This window comes from Erinaceus europaeus, chromosome 2 (assembly GCF_950295315.1).
Source record: "Erinaceus europaeus chromosome 2, mEriEur2.1, whole genome shotgun sequence".
NCBI lineage: Eukaryota > Metazoa > Chordata > Mammalia > Eulipotyphla > Erinaceidae > Erinaceus > Erinaceus europaeus.
The window spans coordinates 166282926-166292342 of record NC_080163.1 but is presented as its reverse complement, the minus strand read 5'-3'; the positions used below and the strand labels follow the sequence as shown (position 1 = coordinate 166292342).

Genomic DNA, 9417 nt, shown 5'->3' with positions numbered 1-9417 from the left:
TCAAAAAAAGATTATAAAATATATGTACACACATATAAATAATTATAATCTTTTTAAGAGCAAGTTAATGTAACCTGGGAGGTGGTTCAGTGGCAAGAGATCTAGATTTATATGTGTGGGATCCCAGGTCTGTCTGAACTCTGGTTCTACATATGCTGAAGCTCTTTTAAAAGATTAATCAGTGAGGGAAAAAGGGAGGAGAGAGAGAGAGAGAGGAAAAACACTATAGCATCAGTCTGGAACATGTGATGCTGGAGGTAGAATTCAGGACCTCATGCTTGAGTCCAAAACTCCAACCACTGTACCAGCCTCCAGGGCTGCAGATTGGCTTTTTTGAACAAAATCATGGTAATATTGTTCTCTTAACTGTTAATCTTTTAAGCAATACAAAGTCATTTTAAAATTTTTTCTCAAATATTGTGCCTGGGAATCAATCCCACCCAGAACCTTGCACCTGCATGGGACAACTGAGAAGCCTCCTTGCCAGTCTCCATTCTGTATCCTTTAAGAGACATGCAAAGCACTGCTCCTCTATGCACTGAGTCCCGCCCATTGCCTGCCTGTGGTGTGCACTTAGAGTGTGGAGGATCAGAAATAACTTGAATGTTTAGGCTCTCTGTGTCTGTGCCAGAAGGGGTTTGCTAAGAAGTAGTGGTTTGGAAATGTGAATTCCTAGCTTCAAGTCTACCTACTGATGCTCCTCTACAATCTGAGACCATCGCAGGCAAGGGATAAATATATTATTTGCGCTGTCAGTTACACTACTGCAGGCTAAAATAAGGGTAGGGAAAGTGGAACGGCCAAAAGTAGGGAAAACTAAGATATCTAAATCAAAGTGACTTGTGACAGTTATTATAATGCTTACTGTTATGCAGCCCACTTTTCCAAAAATGCTACAAGGTTTACTGCAAATAACTCAAAAACATGGCTATTTTGCGCTTCCAACCCCAAAATTCTCTTTCAACCACATTCAGGTTTTACTTTAGTTTTTAAAGATTTATTTATTAGTGAGAGAATTAGGGGAGAGGAAGAAGGAGAACCGCAGCATCACTCTGACACATCTGATGCCAGAGATCAATCTTGAGACCTCACACATAAGAACCCCAAAGCTTTATCCACTGCACAACCTCCCAGACAGTGGCAGCCTTTATTTTTTTATAATTTAAAATATTATGCTACTTTGCTTACTTAAGAGGCAAAAGATTTATACAATCTGAAGAGAACAAGAGTATACTTTGCTTATTTAAATGATACATACAATTTAGTAGAACTTATACATTTGAATAAAACTACATACATATGTAATTCAAAATCTAGGAAATAGAGAAAAATGAAGTGGGGGAAAAACCCTTTCCTGACCCTCGACCTTAGATTCTCTCAGAAAATATTACGGTGTTTTTAAATGAATTAATTTATTTTTCCTTTTTAGTTGCCCTTGTTTAACATTGTTGTAGTTATTGATGTTGTTGTTGTTGGATAGGACAGAGAGAAACGGAAATAGCAGGGGAAGACAGAGGGGGAGAGAAAGACAGATACCTGAAGACCTGCTTCACTGCTTGTGAAGTGACTTTCATGCAGGTGGGGAGCTGGGGCCAGAACCAGGTTCCTTCTGCTGGTCCTTGCACTTTGCAGTATGGTTTTGGCAGAGCTATTTATTTCTGAACCCACAAGGAGTTGTAATAAAATTTTGTAATAATATGTTTTATTTTAAAACTTGAAAGTATCTTAATTTCCATAAAAAAATTCATAAAAATGACCTTTAAACCAATTTTCTCTTTAGACAGTTATGATACAAATCCTGAATAGAAATAGCTTGAGGAAGAAATTTGAGTTAACACATTAGTAAACTTTCTGGAGAACGGACTGATGAGGGTAAAATAGAGTTTTTAAATTATTTGAATTTCATGAATTACAGAAGGGGGTTGAGGGGCACAGAAGCAGCACTCTAGCATATGCAGTGATTGGGATTGGACTCAGGACCTAAAATTTAGAAGCTCTAATTTCTTCCATGGTGCAACCTACCCATCTTCAGAGATAGTTTTGTTTTGTCCTAAAGATCTTATTTATTCATTAATGAGAGAGAGAGGAGCAGGGAGGATCAGCACGTTACTCTGGTATATGTGGCACTGGGGATTGAACTTGGGACCTCATGCCTGAGAATCCTGTACTTTATCCACTCTGCCTCCTTCTCCCAGACCACTCATAATTTGGCTTTGATTGGAATTGGAACTACTGAAGAAGCACTTTTGGGGGCTGGGTGGTAGTGCAGCTAGCTGGCTAAGCGCACATGGCACAAAGCTCAAGGATAGGGGTTGGGATCCCATTTTGAGCTCCCGACCTGCAGGGATGTCACTTCACAAGTGGTGAAGCAGGTCTTCAGGTGTCTGTCTTTCTCTCCCACTCATTGTCTCCCCCCCACCCTAAATTTCTCTGTCCTATCCAGCAACAATGATAAACAAAAAGAACAACAAAAGGCGGGGGGGGGGGTGATGGCCTGCAGGAGCAGTGGATTTGTAGTGCAGGAAGAAAAAAAAAAAGAAAAAGAAACACTCTTACTCCATAAGTAAACCTGAGATAACAAGAGTCTTAAACAATTAAATTCCTTCCACTCTTGCTCTTTGTCAATTGTATGTGCCTGACATTCAGAAATAGAAATCCTTAGAAAAGAATTTGCGGTGCCTTTTCCATTGTAGTAAAGATAGTAATTATATTAAAATATGAATTCCTTTCTATCTCTGCACAGGTTGGAACAAGAACCCAGTCAGAAAGAATCCAGACCTACAATTTCACCCAGAATAGTGTCACTGACCACAGGGTAGGATATGAAGTCCATGATATTAAGGTAATATTACTGAATGTGCTTACTGTATCTTTGATTTATTAAGGAATCAAATTTTGGGGCCTGGTTTATTAAGGAATCAAATTTGGGGGCCTGGTTTATTAAGGAATTTGGGGGCCTGGTTTATTAAGGAATCAAATTTGGGGGCTCTAGCCGGTATCCTTAGGCTGATCCTTGTGCTTTGCACCACCTGTGCTTAACCCACTGCGCTACAGCCCAACCCTTGTTAATATTCTATTATCTTCCTTTCCTTCTTGGCTTGGTCCCTTTATCTTGCTTGTAAATCTGTCATCTGAACTGAGAAGGTTGAAAGAGGAGGGGAGGGGGCCCACTGAGGTGGAAGGATCCAGGGCCACATGTATGCCCTGCCCACTTCACTCCCAGGTCAGACTGGCTTCCTCTGCCCCCTGGAGCCTGTCTGTGCATGTGTGTGTGTGTGTATGTGTGGGGTGTTTACAAGTGTTTCCTGATGCTAAAACAGTCTCCTTGGAGTGTGACTGCTAACTGCTTTTTGGCAAGATACTATTTTAAATAGTCCTGGGGTCCTTATTGTGGTACACCTGGTTGAGCACACATGTTACAGTGCACAAGGATCCAAGTTCAAGCCCCTGGCCCCCATCTGCAAGGGGAAAACTTTTTGAGTGGTGAAGCCATGTTGCAGGTGTCTCTGTCTCTTTCCCTATCACCTACCTTCCCTCTGAATTTATGGCTGTTTCTATCCATTAAATAAAGATAATAATAGAAAAATTAATTTACATGACAGAAGTCTACATCAAATTGGCATTTGAAGTAAGAAAGCTCTTTTTTGAGGTCCCCTGTTACAGAGCACATGAGTGGAAATAAACTGCTTCTGGAAAGCCTGTTTTTAGTAGCTTAACTTTTTCCTTTCTTTAATTTTCTTTTCTTTTTAAACTATCTTTATTTATTGGTAGAGACAGCCAGAACGTGAGATGTGATGGAAGGGGGAGAGAGAGGGAGGGAGAGACAGAGACACTTGCAGCCCTGCTTAGTCACTTTTGAAGCTTTCCTCCTGCAGTGAGGATCAGGGGCTTGAATCCAGGTCCCTCTCCATTGTTGTGTGTTTAACCAAGTATACCAGTGCCTGACTCCCCCCTTTTTTCTCTTGGCTATTCTTTCTTTGTTTATTTTTCCTTTCTTTCTTTTTTTTTTTTTTTTGCTTTTGGGCTTATCACCAGGTTTCAGGGCCAGCACTATGAATCCACTGGTGCTGGCAGCCATATATTTATTGATTCATTTATTTATTTATTTTGGCTAAGACAGACAGAAACTGAGAGGGGATGGGGTATATAGAGAGGGATAGAGACCTGTTTCTCTGCTTGTGAAGTGTCCTTCTGCAGGTGAGGAGCCAGGGCCTCCAACCAAGATCCTTGCATGGGTCTTTGTGCTTTTATACTATGTGCACTAAACCCAGTGAACCCCCACCTACCCCACCCTCCCATTTGCATTCCTTTATAGGTGAGAGGAAATACAAAATAAGAGGCAAAATCTTCACCCAGCGCACTTTGTTTAGGGCAAAAGAAACTCTGCAAATGACTCCCCTCAGCTTAGAGGGAGAGGGGAGTTTCTCTGCATGTGATGCCTCTTTTTTTTTAATTATCTATGTCTGGATTGACTGATTGATTAGACATAAACAGAGAAATTGATAAGGGAGGAGCATATAGAAAGGGAAATAGATAGAGACACCTGTAGCTATATTTCACCACTTGTGAGTTTTCCCCCTGCAGGTAGGGGGCCAGGGGCTTGAACCCAGGTCCTTGTGCACTATGATGTATGCACTTAACCAGGTGCACCACCACCTGCCCCCATTTTTTTGCTTTTAAAGAAGTTTCCACTGATTTTTTTTGCATACAACTCTCTATATATGCTATTCTTTTTTAAAGGTTTATTTATAAAATGGAAACATTGACAAGGCCATAGGATAAGAGGGGTATAATTCCCACCACCAGAACTCAGTATCCCATCCCCTCCCAATGGCTTTCCTATTCTTTAACTCTCTGGGAGTATGGACTCAGGGACATTATGGTGTGCAGAGGTAGAAGGTCTGGCTTCTGTAACTGCTTCCATGCTGAACATGGTTGTTTACAGGTGGATCCATACTCTCAGTCTGTCTTTCTCTTTCCCTAGTGGGGCAGAGCTCTGGGGAAGTGGGGCTCCAGGACACATTGGTGGAGTCTTCTGTCCAGGGAAGTCCAGTAGGCATCTTGGTAGCATCTGAAACCTGGTGGCTAAAAAAAGAGTTGACATATAAAGCCAAACAAATTGTTGACCAATCATGAACCTAAAGGCTGGAATATTACAGATGAAGATTTGGGGTCTCTGTTTTGAAGATAGCTAGTAAGCCTATTTTAAAAATGTTATATTCCAAAGGGATATATATTCCAAAGGGATATTATATTCCAAGGGATATATATTCCAAAGGTATATTATATTACTACTGCTTTGTTCTTCTTTCAGCCAGTCTCATCATGCAGGTAGCAGGGATGGGTCTGGGCAAAGCCCTATTTCTTTTTCTGGCTCTGAGATTTTGAACTTTACATCCTGTCTCTAGATTTTATTCAAACTTAAGTCTGTCTCTAAACCCTAACACCATCAACACAAAAGGAGTTGAGTTAGATTCTTAAAATTTATTTTGGATTTGAGTCCCCACCACACCTGTAGAGGAAAAGCTTTGTGAATGGTGAAGCAGTGCTGCAGGTCTCTCTCTCTCTCTCTTCTCCCTCTTTACTTCCCCTTTCCCTTTTGATTTCTGCTGTTACTATCCAATAAATAAAGATAATAAAAATATTTTTTAATTTTTAAAATATTTATTTTCCCTTTTGTTGCCCTTGTTATTTTATTGTTGTAGTTATTATTGTTCTTATTGATGTCCTTGTAGTTGGATAGGACAGAGAGAAATGGAGAGAGGAGGAGAAAACAGAGAGGGGGAGAGAAAGATAGACACCTGCAGACCTGCTTCACTGCCTGTGAAGCAAACCCTCTGCAGTTTGAGAGCCGGTGTACTTAACCCACTGTGCTACCTCCTGACTTTGCTTAGATTATTTTTAAGGAATTTGTATTTACAATTAAATTTTGATTTGATAGAACAAGGCAATTCATACAAGGAAGGGAGATAATGGAGAGAGAGAAACACCTACAGCTCTGCTTGCTTGTCAAGCTTAACCCCACCCCCTAGCAGGTAGGCACTGGGGCCTTGAACCTGGGTTCTTAGTCATGGTTATGCGCATGCTCAACTGAGATCACCACCACCTGTGCCTATTTTAAAATTATTAAAGAATTTCTTAAGAATCCCTCAACACTTTATCTGTACTATTCCAGCTTAGGTCCATGATTGGTCAACAATTTGTTCGGCTTTGTATGTTAACTCTTTTCAACCACCAGGTTCCAGATGCTAGCATAATGCTGACCAGACTTCCCTGGACAGACAACACCACCAATGTGTCCTGGGGCTCTGCTTCCCCAGAGCCCTTGCCCACTAGGACAAGGGAGAGACAGGCTGGGAGTATGGATCAACCAGTCACCGCCCATGTTCAGCGGGGAAGCAATTGCAGAAGCCAGACCTTCCGTCTTCTGCATCCCACAATGACCTTGGGTCCATACTCCCAGGGTTAAAAAACAATAAAGCTATCAGGGGAGGGGATGGGATACAGAGTTCTGGTGGTGGGAATTGTGTGGAGTTGTACCCCTCTTTTTTTAAAAAATATTTTATTTATTTATTCCCTTTTGTTGTCCTTGTTGATTTATTGTTGTAGTTATTATTGTTGTCGTCGTTGTTGGAAGTTGTACCCCTCTTATCCTATGGTTTACTCAATGTTTCCTTTTTATAAATAAAACATTTAAAAAAAAGGGAGTTCGGAGGTAGCGCAGCGGGTTTAGCGCAGGTCGCACAGCCTAAGGATCCTGGTTCGAGACCCCAGCTCCCCATCTGCAGGGGCCTGGCCTCACAGTAGGTGAAGCAGGTCTGCAGGTGTCTATCTTTCTCTCCCCCTGTCTTCCCTTCTTCTCTTCTTCTCTTTGTCCCAGCTGCGTCCAGCGCAGCGCCATGGAGCCCTGCGGCCCGCGCCCTGAGGCCCCGTCGCGTGGGGCGTCGCGTCCCGTCACACCCACGCGCATTGCGTTGCGACACGTCACGTCAGCCCCACGCAGCATTGCATCGCCTAACGTCACCCCCACGCCGCATTGCGTTGAGTTGCGTTGCACCCATAGGTCCCAGCGCTGGTGCCCGGGTCCGCGACTTGAGCGCCAGGCCACGACTGTGCAGAGGCTCCCGGCGTGGAAGTACTGCTGCGGAGTCACGACGGTGCTGTGCTGGACAGCAGCGGCCATGTCCATCGTGCTCGGGCCATCTACTGCCATTCCTCCAATTCCAAGTAAGTGGCCCCCAGTGCCAGGTGCCAGGTGCCACCCGTCCTGGAAGGCTCTGGTGTCGCGCCCGCCCAGGAAGGTGCTGGTTGGGGGGAGGGGCGAAGTCGGGGTACAGCCACAGAGGCGCCAGCGCCACTGGACAGACACCATACCCCGGGCCAGGCACAGCCCGAAGAGGTGGCTGCGCCCCCCCCCCAACCCCCAGGACCCAGCGGCCTTGAGCAGGGCGGTCCCCGGATAAGGGCCATGCGCACCCCCGGCAGGGGCGCACCCGGGGGAGGTGTGCGCGAGCCCCCAGACCCCACACCCCGGACAGGGACACCCTGGAAGGGTGGCTGCGTGCCCCAGATCCCGCTGTTTTCGGCTTCCAGGAGCGCAAGCACAGGGACCCCACCGGAGAGTCTGGGCAGCCGGCCTTCCCTTTCCTTCCAGCCAGGAGAGGGATCCTGGGGTCCCAGGGCCTCGCCCAGCATGTCCATGCTTGCAGCTCCGAGCGCCCTGAGGGTGAGGACCCGCCCAGGCAGCTCGAGGCCAGGCAGTGCGCCTCCCGCCCACCCCAAACGCCTGGGCAGGAGGGGACCCCGGTGGAACCCACCAGCCTGCCTTGGCTTCGGGAGTGGCCAGGCCCAGAGAACTTTCCGCGCACCCGCCCATCCGAAATGTGCCCGCTGTCCTTCCTCAGTGTGGCCCACGACGAGGTCCTCGGGGGAAGGCTGTTTGGAATCCTGAACCTGGAGTTTGGCCTGGGGCAACATGGCGTGCCAGGCTCCCAGACTAAGGTGAAGGCCTGGGCGCGGGGTGTGGGTCCAGGTTGGGGGGGTCTCCTCACACTTCTAGAACTGGAGTGATTTCTCTGCCTCTGTCTCTCTCGGAAGAGACATGCATTTCAGAACTGTGCCCCATGCTGGCTGGCTGGAACCCCTGTTGAGCCGTTTGCCAGGCTGTGGATTGGGTCTGGGCTGAGGGTCTGGCACTTTGCAAACTGCTGGTCCAGGGAGGCCACTCCCAGCGCCCCCCCCACCCCCTACCCATTTCAGGAGGCCTGGGCCTGGCTGGGCTCCTTGTGCCATGGGGGGTGGGCGGGGGGCGCCTGGGGCTCTTGTGTCTGCGAGGACAGTCCTGGGGGGGACTGCAGTCCGCCTGCGCACAACAGGGCGGCCAGGGCACTGGCAGGTGGGAGCTGCAATAGGAGCTGGGCAGAGCCAGGCAGGAGCCAATCTTGGAGCTGGGTAGGAACCGGACAGGAACTGTGGTTTTAAAAAAAAAGGAAATTAAAAAAAAGAAAAAAATTGTTACTTACTAATACCAAAAAGAGAAGCAGAGCATGACTATGGCACATGCAATGCTGGGGATTGAATTCAGGACTTAATGCCTACAGATCCACTGCCCTAGCCATTTTGCAATTCTAGAGTATAAATAGGTTATTTTATTTTTTTTGTTGTTGTCACCAAAGTCTCATTGTCTCCCTTTCTTTTTTTTTTTCTTTTCTATTCTTATCCACTCTTTTTAAATTTTTATTTGTTTTTCCTTTTGGTTTCCCTTCTTGCTTAACATTGTTGTGGTTATTAATGTCATTGTTGTTGGATAGGACAGAGAGAAATGGAGAGAGGAGGGGAAGACAGAGGGGGAGAGAAAGACAGACACCTGCAGACCTGCTTCACCACCTTTAAAGGGACTCCCCTGCAGGTGGGGAGCCAGGAGCTCTAACCACGAACCGCGATCTTTCCTCCGGTCCTTGAGCTTTGCGCCATGTGCGCTTAACCCGCTGTGCCACCACCCGACTCCAACTGTCTCCATATCTTAACACTTTTTAAATAAGATTATAATATAGTCCTAGCTTTGGTAGTACATATACTGAAATTGGCATGATACAGATAAGATTAGCATGGCCCCTGCTCAAGGATTACACACAAATTCATGAAGTGTACCATATTTTTCAAAAAAAGTTTATAAAATATATGTACACATATAAATAATTAAAATCTTTTAAAGAGCCAGTTAATGCAAGCTGGGAGGTGGTTCAGTGGTAAGAGGACTGGTTTGCATGTGTGGGATCCTAGGTCTGTCTGAACCCTGTTTCTACTTATGCTGGAGCTCTTTTAAAAGATTTATTAATTAGTGAGGGAGAAAGGGAGGAGAAAGAGAGAGAGAGAGAGAGATAAAGAGAGAGAGAAAACACTGTAGCATCAGTCTGT

The 9417-nt window shown here is 45.5% G+C and overlaps 1 non-coding gene across 1 annotated transcript; it reads left to right on the top strand.

Moving 5' to 3' along the window:
* The first annotated feature begins 9052 nt into the window (after positions 1 to 9052).
* LOC132537235 (U6 spliceosomal RNA) lies at positions 9053 to 9159 on the top strand. Its single transcript, XR_009548696.1, has one exon. It is a non-coding gene; the product is annotated as a U6 spliceosomal RNA (small nuclear RNA).
* Positions 9160 to 9417: the final 258 nt, after the last annotated feature.